This window comes from Triticum dicoccoides, chromosome 7A (genome assembly GCF_002162155.2).
Source record: "Triticum dicoccoides isolate Atlit2015 ecotype Zavitan chromosome 7A, WEW_v2.0, whole genome shotgun sequence".
Classification (NCBI taxonomy): domain Eukaryota; kingdom Viridiplantae; phylum Streptophyta; class Magnoliopsida; order Poales; family Poaceae; genus Triticum; species Triticum dicoccoides.
In genome coordinates this window covers 10,150,651-10,163,228 of record NC_041392.1, presented here as the reverse complement: position 1 = coordinate 10,163,228, position 12,578 = coordinate 10,150,651, and the positions used below count along the sequence as shown (strand labels likewise).

Sequence of the window (12,578 nt, the reverse complement as noted above, 5' to 3'; positions counted from 1 at the left end):
CATAGCAACGAGAGGGGAGAGTGTTGGCCACGTACCCTCGTAGACCGAAAGCGGAAGCCTTAGCACAACGCGGTTGATGTAGTCGTATGTCTTCACGATCTGTCTGATCAAGTACCAAATGCACGACACCTCCGAGTTCAGCACACGTTTAGCCCGATGACGTCCCTCGAACGCCGATCCAGCCGAGTGTTGAGGGAGAGTTTCGTCAGCACGACGGCGTGGTGAATATGATGATGTTCTACCAATGCAGGGCTTCGCCTAAGCACCGCTACAGTATTATCGAGGTGGACTATGGTGGAGGGGGGCACCACACACGGCTAAAAGATCAAACGATCAATTGTTGTATCTATGGGATGCCCCCCTGCCCCCGTATATAAAGGAGCAAGGGGGGGGGGTGCGGCCGGCCATAGGAGGAGGCGCGCCGGAGGAGTCCTACTCCCACCGGGAGTAGGACTCCCCCCTTTCCTAGTTGGATTAGGACTTGGGAGGGGGAAGGAGTGGACGAGAAGGAAGGGGGGCGCCACCCCCCTCTCCTTGTCCTATTCGGACTAGGGGGGAGGGGCGCGCGGCCAGCCCTTGCCTCCTCTCCTCTCTTCCACCTAGGGCCACTAAGGCCCATTAGGTTACTGGGGGGTTCCGCTAACCTCCCGGTACTCCGGTAAAATCCTGATTTCACTCGGAACACTTCTGATATCCAAACATAGGCTTCCAATATATCAATCTTCATGTCTCGACCATTTCGAGACTCCTCTTCATGTCCGTGATCACATCCGGGACTCCGAACAACCTTCGGTACATCAAAACATATAAACTCATAATATAACTATCATCGAAACGTTAAGCGTGCGGACCCTACGGGTTCGACAACTATGTAGACATGACCGAGACACGTCTCCGGTCAATAACCAATAGAGGAACCTGGATGCTCATATTGGCTCCTACATATTCTACGAAGATCTTTACCGGTCAGACCGCATAACAACATACGTTGTTCCCTTTGTCATCGGCATGTTACTTGCCCGAGATTCGATCGTCAGTATCTCAATACCTAGTTCAATCTCGTTACCGGCAAGTCTCTTTACTCGTCCCATAATACATCATCCCGCAACTAACTCATTAGTTGCAATGCTTGCAAGGCTTAAGTGATGTGCATTACCGAGAGGGCCCAGAGATACCTCTCTGACAATCGGAGTGACAAATCCTAATCTCGAAATACGCCAACCCAACATGTACCTTTGGAGACACCTGTAGAGCTCCTTTATAATCACCCAGTTACGTTGTGACGTTTGGTAGCACACAAAGTGTTACTCCGGTAAAGAGGAGTTGCATAATCTCATAGTCATAGGAACATGTATAAGTCATGAAGAAAGCAATAGCAACATACTAAATGATCCGGTGCTAAGCTAACGGAATGGGTCATGTCAATCACATCATTCTCCTAATGATGTGATCCCGTTAATCAAATGACAACTCGTGTCTATGGCTAGGAAACATAACCATCTTTGATCAACAAGCTAGTCAAGTAGAGGCATACTAGTGACACTTTGTTTGTCTATGTATTCACACATGTATTATGTTTTCAGTTAATACAATTCTAGCATGAATAATAAACATTTATCATGATATAAGGACATGATTCCACAATCAAATTAAACATCCAATTACATAGTTGCCTAGTACACATGACATTTCCACACGCCAAAGTAAACTATTACATGCATAATTAATTAGGATAAACCATCATCTGATCATCATCTACTTCTTCTTGTGTCGCTTGCTGCCACTGCTCTACTAGGATAAACAGAACAATATTCTTTACTATGAATAGTGTGCTCTGTTGGGCACACAAGTATATGGATCATAGCCTTGGGTGAGCAATGTGCACACACGCGTTGTGCTAGCTCAATGTTCCTTCTATGCTAAGTTTCCATTGATTGGTGGCGTTTTATGAACACGCCACCCTTTCCTCATTTGTTTCCCGCCGCCACCGTTAGGTCTCCAACACATCTACTTTTCCCAATGCTTTTCCTCTTGTTTTGGACTCTAATTTGCATGACTTGAATGAAACTAACCCCGGACTGATGCTGTTTTCAGCAGAACTACCATGGTGTTGTTTTTGTGCAGAAATAAAAGTTTTAGGAATGGAACGAAACTTTGCAAGGATTTTTTATATCAATAAAGAGAATTTCTGGAGCCATGAACCACCGGAAGGGGGGCACCTGGGTGGGCACAACCCACCAAGGCGTGCCCCCTCCAAGCGCGCCTAGGTGGGTTGTCCCCACCTGGTGGCCTCGCAGACCCTAAAACCGATGCTATAAAATCATATTTTTCCAGAAAAATCAGGGTGATGTGATGTAGAGATGTGGCAAAGAGCTGCTGAGGCTGATCATCATAGATAACTCCTCATATTCCTTTGTTAGCCCTTTTGTAACCGACGTAAACTTTGTTTTGTCAGAGCAATCGTTGATGGCTTTGGTTGTTTTCGCAATGCAATCAGGCAGGTCGTAGGGCGTCGGACCTTCATTGCCTTTACGAACCTCAAAGTTCTGGATGATATCATGGCAGATTTCGAGGGTGCTCACCATGCCACCGTAGTCCACTTGGCAGAACCCAAGGGCGCGAGTCGCGAGCTTGTCCTTGGTGGCACCATGGATCAAGTTCTCAACCTTGGCCATCACGGCCGTGGCTTGGGGCTTCATGGCGTCGACGTCCACAAGAGCTAGGATGCGGCAGTCCTTCGCGTTGATGCTTCGTTTGTCTGACTGGAGCGTTGATACACAAAAGTCATATGTGGAGCGCACCTTGAAGAAGTCACTCGAGACATTCTTGCATGCTTCCAACGTGATGCCTGACGGCATGGGCTTGGTGTCGGAAGCTTGATTGGTGATGGCCATGGAAAGGAGAATGATGACAATTCCAGTGAATGCTAAGGAGGTGGTTTGCACCATTTCCATTGCTGCCAGGCTTGCTAGAAAATTATATTGTAACTGAGGGAGACGATGAATGGATCAAATGGAACTGCAGTGCAGAGATGGATGGGTTGAGGTGGAGTACATAGCTATGATTATGGCTTATATATACTATATAGTGCACTGAGTAGGGGTTTCCAAATGCAATATGCCCCATGAATATCCAAATGATCAATGTTTAACTCTTTGCACATATACCTCGATGGAGAATTGGATTTCCTCCTATTTAATCATGGGCAGTATTATTTAATATAGTGTCTCCTGGATGCCATTTTTAATGTAATCTTAAAGGTGTTCCGGGTTAATAATGATGCATGTGTATCGTATATATCCATCATGCAAGCATATCCTAAATGGTGTAAGCAATTACATGTATTTACGAAGGGGCATGGGTTTCCAATTATCTTGAATTTTACCGATTAACATGGTAATTTCTAGGGAGTGCCTAATTAGTACTTTCTCCGTCTCAAAATAAGTGTCTCAACTTTGTATTAACTTTAGTACGAACTTGTACTAAGCTTGAGATACTTATTTTGGGACGGAGGGAGTAGAAGTATAGGTATAGATAGATAGAGATATAGATATAAAGATAGATAGATAGATAGATAGATAGATAGGTGTAGATATAAATATACATATATAGTATACATATAGATAGGTATAGATATAGGGATGAATATAGAGATAGATATAGATAGATATATAAATGTAGAAGATAGATAGATTATCAAGTGCAAAATGCGCATAATCTTCCTTTAATGTCCCAAATCCATTTTATGATATGGGGAAATAACGTGAGATTCACTCTAGAAATACATAAAACAAGAACACACTCATGCCACACGTATTAATACTAGCACACCCAAAATGTGGATCTACATATTGTTGGAATTTTGCTAGTAGGCCTTTGGCCCAAAGCCCAACTAAAATTCTGAAATTCTCTTGGCCCATTCATGCACACATGTGAGTGGAGTGAGTGAGACTAAAGTTTAGTCCCACCCCGGAAGTTGAGAGAGAGTTGCACCTCTTTATAAGGTGAGCTATTCTACCACTTGTATGACCATGAGAAGAGGAGACCTACACGAGTGCCGCGCCGCGGGTTGCGGGATTGAGCCGAGGACAGAGCTATGCACGTTGTCCCATGACCTACTCGGGGTTAGTTTAATCTCTGCTATTGATGTCATGATCTATTTCCTATTTATTCGGATTAAATCTCGTATTTTGCTGCGCATTTGAAGCTGCCTGCCATTAAAGGGGCGCAATATAAGAGGTGGCGCACGATAGCAGTCTACTGGTTTCAGACCATGGGCTGCTATGACGCCACCAAGGGCAAGCCTGAGGGCGATCTTAATCCAGCACAGCTGGAAGCTTTTGAGAAGATCGATTCGTATATGTCATTTTACAACGGCAAGGACATGTGGGCTGCGCTCGAGGCCAAGTTTGGTGCCTCGGACGTCGGCGGCGAGTTGTACGTCATGCAGCAATTCTATGACTACAAGATGACTGATGAGCGCCTTGTTGTACAGCAGGCTAATGAGATATAGTCACTCGCAAAAGAACTTGATTACTTCAAGTGTGTGTTGCCGGAGGCATCATTGCCAAGCTTCCACCTTCGTGGAATAATTTTTTCTACTTCCTTGAAACACAAGAGACAGGAGTTTTCCGTTGCGGATCTCATTGGTACTCTTGATGTTGAAGAGAAGGCGAGAGCAAAGGACACACGTGCTCGAGTTGCTGAGGGAGGTTCTAGTGCCCACATGGTACAGAAGAAGAACTTCCATCCCAAAAAGTTCAAAAACAACAAGAACAAAACTCAGGGCAAAGGTAAGTTTGATACAAAGAACAAGCCAGCACATTCTACCAACTTCAAGAAGAATTCTCATAAGAAGGGGAAGGGACTTTGCCATGTTTGCGGTGATCCTAATCACTGGGCTCCGAAGTGTCCTAACCGTTTTGAGGAGCGCGAACATGACAAGAGCGGCAAGTCCGCTAATGTTGTTATCGGTGATACTGATATGAAGGAATCAGGATACGATATTTTTCCTACCATCCTTTCAGTATTTCGATCCCCTGATTGGTTAATTGACACCGGTGCCAATGTACATGTTTGTGCTGACGCCTCCAAGTTTTCTTCTTACCAGGCCACTGGGACTTCTCCCATGCTGATGGGGAACGGGTCACATGCCATCGTTCGAGGTGTTGGTACGGTCGATCTGAAGTTTACTTCGGGGAAGACCGTGCGTCTGAAGAACGTTCATCATGTGCCGTCCATCAATAAAAATCTCGTTAGCGGTTCCCATTGATGTTGAGATGGTTTTAAGTTGGTTTTCGAATCCAATAATGTTGTAATTTCTAAGTATGGACAATTTGTTGGAAAAGGCTATGAGAGCCGAGGCTTGTTCCGCCTGTCTTTGTCAGATATTTGCACTAAAGTTATTAATAATGTTTGCCACAGCAATGAGTCAGATATTTGGCATTCACGACTTTGTCACATTAACTTTGGTTGCATGACGTGGCTAGCCAATATGAATTTAATTCTGAAAATCTCTACTGTCAAAGGCTCTAAGTGCCAAGTATGTGTGCAAGCTAAGCAACCTCGCAAGTCCCATAAGACTACAGAGGCAAGAGACTTGGCACCACTAGAGCTTATACATTCTGATCTTTGTGAGATGAATGTCGTGTTGACAAAAGGTGGAAAAAGATACTTCATGATGTTGATTGATGACTCCACTAGATATTGTTATGTGTATCTTCTGAAATCAAAATATGAGGCTTTTACTTTCTTCAAAAACTATAAAGCTGAGGCAGAGAACCAACTTGATCGAAAAATTAAACGGCTTAGGTCTGATCGTGGTGGAGAGTATTTTTCCAATGAATTTGATCTGTTTTGTGCGGAACATGGTATAATCCATGAGAGGACGCCTCCCTACTCACCCCAGTCAAATGGGGTAGCCAAAAGAAAGAACCGAACTCTAACTGATATGGTTAACACCATGTTAGACACTTCGGGTCTATCCAAGGAATGGTGGGGGGAGGCGCTAATGACTGCGTGTCATATCGTAAACCGAGTTCCCACAAAGCATAAGACCATGACTCCATTTGAGGAATGGGAAAGGAAAAGGTTGAAACTCTCTTACCTACGTACTTGGGGTTGTTTGGAGAAAGTCAATATACCAATTCCCAAGAAGCGCAAGCTTGGACCAAAAACCGTGGATTGTGTTCTTTTGGGCTATGCTTTTCATAGCATCGGCTATAGATTTTTGATAATAAAATTTGAGGTATCCAACATGCATGTTGGTACGATTATGGAGTCGAATGATGCAACTTTCTTTGAGGACATATTTCCTATGAAGGACATGTCGAGTTCATCAAATCAGGCGATACCTACTCCATCTAGTGAGGAATTCACTGTAATTCCTGAACCCACCATTGCGATGGAACACGTTGAGAATCCTATTGAGGGTGACAATGGAACTCCTGTGAGGAGTAAGAGACAGAGGACTACAAAGTCCTTTGGTGATGATTTCATTGTGTACCTCGTGGATGACACACCCAGGACTATTAGAGAAGCCTATGCATCTCCTGATGCTGACTACTGGAAGGAAGCTGTACGTAGCGAGATGGATTCCATCTTAGCTGACGGAACCTAGGAGATCACTGGCCGTCCTTATGGGTGCAAACCTTTAGGATGTAAGTGGGTGTTCAAGAAGAATCTTAGACCTGATGGTACGATTGAAAAGAACAAGGCACGGCTTGTGGCTAAGGGTTATACCCAGAAAGAAGGTGAATACTTCTTTGATACTTACTCACCTGTGGCTAGACTGACCACAATTCAGGTGCTACTATCACTGGCTGCCTCACATGGTCTTCTCGTTCATCAAATGGACGTCAAGACGGCTTTCCTCAATGGAGAGTTGAAGGAGGAAATTTACATGGATCAGCCAGATGGTTTTGTAGTACCTGGTCAGGAAGGAAAGGTGTGCAAGTTATTAAAGTCTTTATATGGCCTTCAACAAGCTCCTAAGGAGTGGCATGAGAAGTTCGAAAGGACATTAACTGCTGCCGGCTTTGTAGTAAATGATGGTGACAAGTGCGTGTACTATTGCTATGGTGGGGCTGAAGGAGTTATTCTTTGTCTGTATGTCGACGACATATTGATCTTTGGAACCAAACTTGATTTAATCAAGGAGGTTAAGGATTTCTTATCTCGCTGTTTTGAGATGAAGGATCTAGGAGTAGCTGATGTTATCTTAAACATCAAGCTGTTGAGAGATGAGAATGGTGGGATCACACTGCTTCAGTCTCACTATGTGGAAAAGGTCTTGAGTCGTTTTGGGTATAGCGACTGCACACCTTCTCCAACTCCATATGATGCTAGTGTGTTGCTTCGAAAGAATCGACGGATTGCTAGAGATCAACTGAGGTATTCTCAGATTATTGGCTCGCTTATGTATTTGGCGAGTGCCACGAGGCCTGACATCTCTTTTGCTGTGAGCAAGCTGAGTCGGTTTGTGTCAAAACCGGGAGATGATCATTGGCATGCTCTTGAGAGAGTTATTCGCTATTTGAAAGGCTACGCGAGCTATGGGATTCACTACACCGGGTATCCAAGGGTACTGCAGGGTTATAGTGACTTAAACTGGATATCTGATTCTGATGAGATAAAGCCCACGAGTGGTTATGTTTTTACACTTGGTGGTGGCGCTGTTTCCTGGAAGTCTTGCAAGTAGACCATCTTAATGAGGTCAACTATGGAAGCAGAACTCACAGCATTAGACACTGCCACTGTTGAAGCAGAGTGGCTTCGTGAACTCTTGATGGACTTACCTATGGTTGAAAAACCAATACCCCCTATCCTGATGAACTGTGATAATCAAACTGTGATTGTCAAGATAAACAGTTCGAAGGACAATATGAAGTCCTCAAGACATGTGAAGAGGAGACTAAAATCTGTCAGAAAATTGAGGAACTCCGGAGTTATTACGTTGGATTATATCCAAATATCGAAAAACATGGCAGATCCCTTCACAAAGGGTCTATCACATAATGTGATAGATAATGCATCGATGGAGATGGGTTTGAGACCCACCGCATGAGTTGTCCATAGTGGTAACCCACTCTATGTGATCGGAGATCCCGTGAAGTAGAAGTGGGAGACAAGCTGTTGGTCAGCTGGGAGGAGAGTATCCCTATATTAACTATCCCACTCCGTGAAGATGCAATACTCTCCTGATCTGCATGGCAGGTTGATACTTATCTTAATGTGTTCCAAGTGGCTTATTCAGGTAAGCAGAGATGTTGTCCTGCAGAACATCTTCTGAGGAACACACCTATATGAATTTGACTGTTAACGTCGCAGTCTGTGAGAATTGGGTGTTCTCTAATAAATTCATGAAAATGCCCTGGAGTATGGCGTATACGCTCCACCCGCGGGGAAGCCTTGCGGCAGCCCAGTATCGGTCAAGAATTTGTGTGAAAGTAGTTTCGCAGAAAACTTGTAGTTCAAGGCATAGTCCACTATTCAAGTTGTGATCCAGTGTAGCATAAATCTTTAAGTGGAAGTTCAACTTCACAGTCTCCACTAAGCACCGGTATATAAACAATGTTTTGGAACTAAATGATGAGAAGTGCCAATGAGACTTTGTGGGGGATTGTTGGAATTTTGCTAGTAGGCCTTGGCCCAAAGCCCAACTAAAATTCTGAAATTCTCTTGGCCCATTCATGCACACATGTGACTGGAGTGGGTGAGACTAAAGTTTAGTCCCACCCCGGAAGTTGAGAGAGAGTTGCACCTCTTTATAAGGTGAGCTTTTCTACCACTTGTATGAGCATGAGAAGAGGAGACCTACACGCGCGCTCCTCCTCCTCGCTCGCCTCGCCACGCCGCGCCGCGGGATTGAGCCAAGCCGAGGACAGAGCTATGCACGTTGTCTATATTTTTGCTGCTCGGGAAAAATTAATGAGTCATTAATTAATAATTAATGGACTCATTAATTAATAATTAATGGACTCATTAATTACTGAACCATTTCCGATTCTTTTGGATCGTGATGACTCGGACGTGAGGTTTACTCCCACGACCTACCCGGCCCGCACTATATAGTCAGGCAGACGTCTATCCTAGCCGCCGCCGCTTCGTATGGTTTCTGACCACCGTTCTAGATCATTGCGCCGCCAAGCAAGTCTTCTCCATCCCTCCTTTCGGCGTGCACCGGGAGAAGGGACAGCAGGCCTCTAGAACCCCGCCTCTCGTGATCCTGTATGGGAGAGGGGCGATCAGGTTTTTGGGGAGCGCACTCGCGCGACTGCTGGCAGCGACGACTTCGCGAACGACGACTTCTTCCCCGACCTCGGCAACCTCATCCTCGACGACATGGGCGACAACGTCAACGCCGGCGGTGCTGCACCCGCGGCACCGTATGTTATTCTATCCTTCTTGTTCGAGATCGTGGTAGAACTCATGTTTCTAGTATGTGCCCTAGATGTGATCTGTTCATCTAGTATGCTAGTTCGCATGATTAGTTTAATCTCTGCTATTGCTGTCATGATCTATTTCCTATTTATTCGGATTAAATCTCGTAGTAATTTGCTCATTTTTCCAACACATATCTGTGCATATAGTGTCTGAAATACTAATTATTTGGATATCCGTGACTAAGCTGCATTGGATTTATGAACCTGCTGCTGCACTATATAGATGTCACAAGAACCGTACACCACCTCCATCTTTGCACTACAAAATCTGACTATCAATTCATCTTCACCTCTCTCTCAGCTACAAAGCCTACAATACAATTGCAGCTATCCTTGCAGCAATGGCAACCACACGGGCGACCGCTGCCTTCTTGGTTGCAATCATGCTCCTTTTTGTGTGCATCGGCGCACATGCCGGCGGCGCAACGACAAGGTCAAGGTGGTAGACCTCGTGGTAGAAACCTGCAAGAACGCTTCGAGCAGCTGCCGCAACAAGCACCTGAACGTCACCCAGGAATTCTGCGTGCAGACTCTCCGGTCCGACAAAAGGAGCTCTGAGTCCAAGGACCTCCGCGACCTGTCGCTCGTCGCCGTTGACATCCTCAAGATCCACGTGGCGGCTGCCGGCGGCAAGGTGAAGGAAGCACTCCAGAAAGCCAAGAAAGGTATGGAGGAGGCGCTCGGCCTCAGGTATTGCCAGGTGGATTACGATGCTGCTATCGGTACCCTCGGCCTCTGCGACGCCATGCTCAGGGACTTCCGTGTCCCCATGGGCGACGCCGACGGCCCGTGGTTCTTTGAATTGCCCGAGTGTGTGGAGAAGGCGACTGACCATGTCAGCAACTGCCGGCATGAGCTTCCCATGAAAAGCCAGACAGTTATCAACGATAACGAGGAGTTGATCAAGCTGGGCGGCCTGAACAATGTCTTGCTAGGGCCATATGACTTTGATAGTTAATAATCTACTAGTCATCAACCCGTGCATCAGCACGGGCTAGCACTTCTAATATTAAATACTCCCGCCAGATATTTTACTCTGTATAGAAGATTTATTTGAAGTAAAACAACGTAAAGTTTGACCAACTTACAGAAAAAATATCAATATTCTCCATGTGTAATCAATATCATTAAATGCGGCATGAATCTTAATTTTTATACTCTATGACTTTAGTATTGTACATGTTAATATTTTTCAATATAAATATGCTCAAACTTTATGAAGTTTGACTTCAGGCAAATCTTATATGCAGACTAAAAAGAATTATTTGGAGAAGTAGTATGTAACACTGTAGCAAATAATATATAAAAGTTTGATTTCTGCAATTCTTGATTACGCTAAGCACCATAGGTTATTTGTATTTTATATTCTTGTATTAACCAATAAATTCTTAAAGAAAATCTTTCACGATTGAATTGGAGTTGTGTGATAGATTAATCGTATTTCACTATCATATTTGTGCAAAGAAAATCATAAGAGGATTTCTTTTCAGATTAATGTGCTTGAAAGTTTATTGTACTTTCTATCCTTGCTACACATATGTATATCACATACATAATCATTTGTTTATATGAGATCTTTGTCGTGCAGGAAACATCCACATTATTTTTTACTAAAAAAATTTATGTGTATTAAAGATACTTTAATAGTTATATTTTTTATAACTTATCAGGACAAAAAAAAGAGATGTGCAACCGTACTATATGTGCAAATAATTAGCATTCGTAATCTGCACCTGTGTAAAAACATGTTAAGTCTACATAATCGCAAGTATGCATGTCAGACAAAGTAGTTTATCTTTCAAGAGAATAGTACTAAGTTGTGCATAATAGTCCTTAGCATCTAAAATGAACTTACACGACACCACTACCTTGCTCCCGGCGTCATCGGATGCAGCCAGCGTCCGGCAGCGTACATGAGGAGGTCATCGAGCCGCTCCATCCAATGTTATTTATATGTGTCACGCTAGAAATGCTCGTCAAGGATCGGTCTTCCCCTACAGAACTGCAAGCTTCCTTGTTCTGATCATTTATTAGGAGTAGTAAGAAAAGCAGTATAAACTTGAACAGGATTTAAATTTGAAAAAAAGACATATAGTGGTGCAATATTGATCTAAATTTTTTTGACCACACGGATATCCTTTACTTTGCAATATAATGGACAAAATTAATAATTATAATGTTGTCTACTTACATTTGCTTTTATGTAGAACACCCATACAGTAGTACTACCAAACATGATGTGATTGAGTACTCATTACCGGGGACATTGATCGGTTGCCCCTATGCTATCTTCACAAACGAAATTCCGTCAATGAAAAGTAATTTCATAATTTATGTGGCCTATATGGCCAGTTCAAGAAATCATAACAATAGTTTGATTGTGTAATTCCCAAAAAATAATTTTACTCCTCAAAATAGAATAATGCAAATAACATCCAACTTAATTCTAATATAATTTTCTTGGTTCATCATCTCTTAGATTATATCAATTAGTCATGAGTCTTAGCTCAATGCAAATCTTTCCTTGCCGAGCGGAGCCTTTGTCATCTAGCCACCAGTCTCGACCAGCTCCACATCCGTGGTTGACAAACTTCAGCTTCAATATCCCTTTAAAAAATATACTGTCCAACTAAACATGAGAGGTATTTTTGTTGTAGCATATATAAAAATAAATTAGGCCGCCCTTGTGACACTTTGTGGTTCACCGATGGCCATGCAGGTGGGAAAGCACATTCAGTGACAAATAATCGTGATCGGCGGCCATTGGTAGGACAGCAGGATTGAAGCAGAGGAGGAGGCATCGGCCGTACAGATGAGTCGACACAGATTTTTGTCGGGAGAATATTTTATTGATGGAGCCATTGGGTCTAGTTTTTATTTCACGGTCAATCAGCTGGATCGCGGAATTTTTCCATTTTTATCATTGGACTTTTTTTACATTTTATCTTGGAGTTTTTAACAGAGACATTCCTTCTTAATTTGTGCAACGGGTGGAGTTTTTCCTTTGCTTTTTCGATTGACGTGAGGCTTTCCTTGTTTTTATTTGGTCATGTATGTTTAATCTTTTATTTCATGTATGTATTTTTTCTGCAAGGTTTTATTTCACATACGTAATGCGAAGTCATTTTTTGAGGT

At 43.4% G+C, this 12,578-nt stretch overlaps 1 pseudogene; it reads left to right on the top strand.

Moving 5' to 3' along the window:
• Nucleotides 1-9,784: 9,784 nt before the first annotated feature.
• LOC119333676 lies at nt 9,785-10,401 on the top strand (annotated as a pseudogene).
• The last annotated feature ends 2,177 nt before the right edge of the window (nt 10,402-12,578 follow it).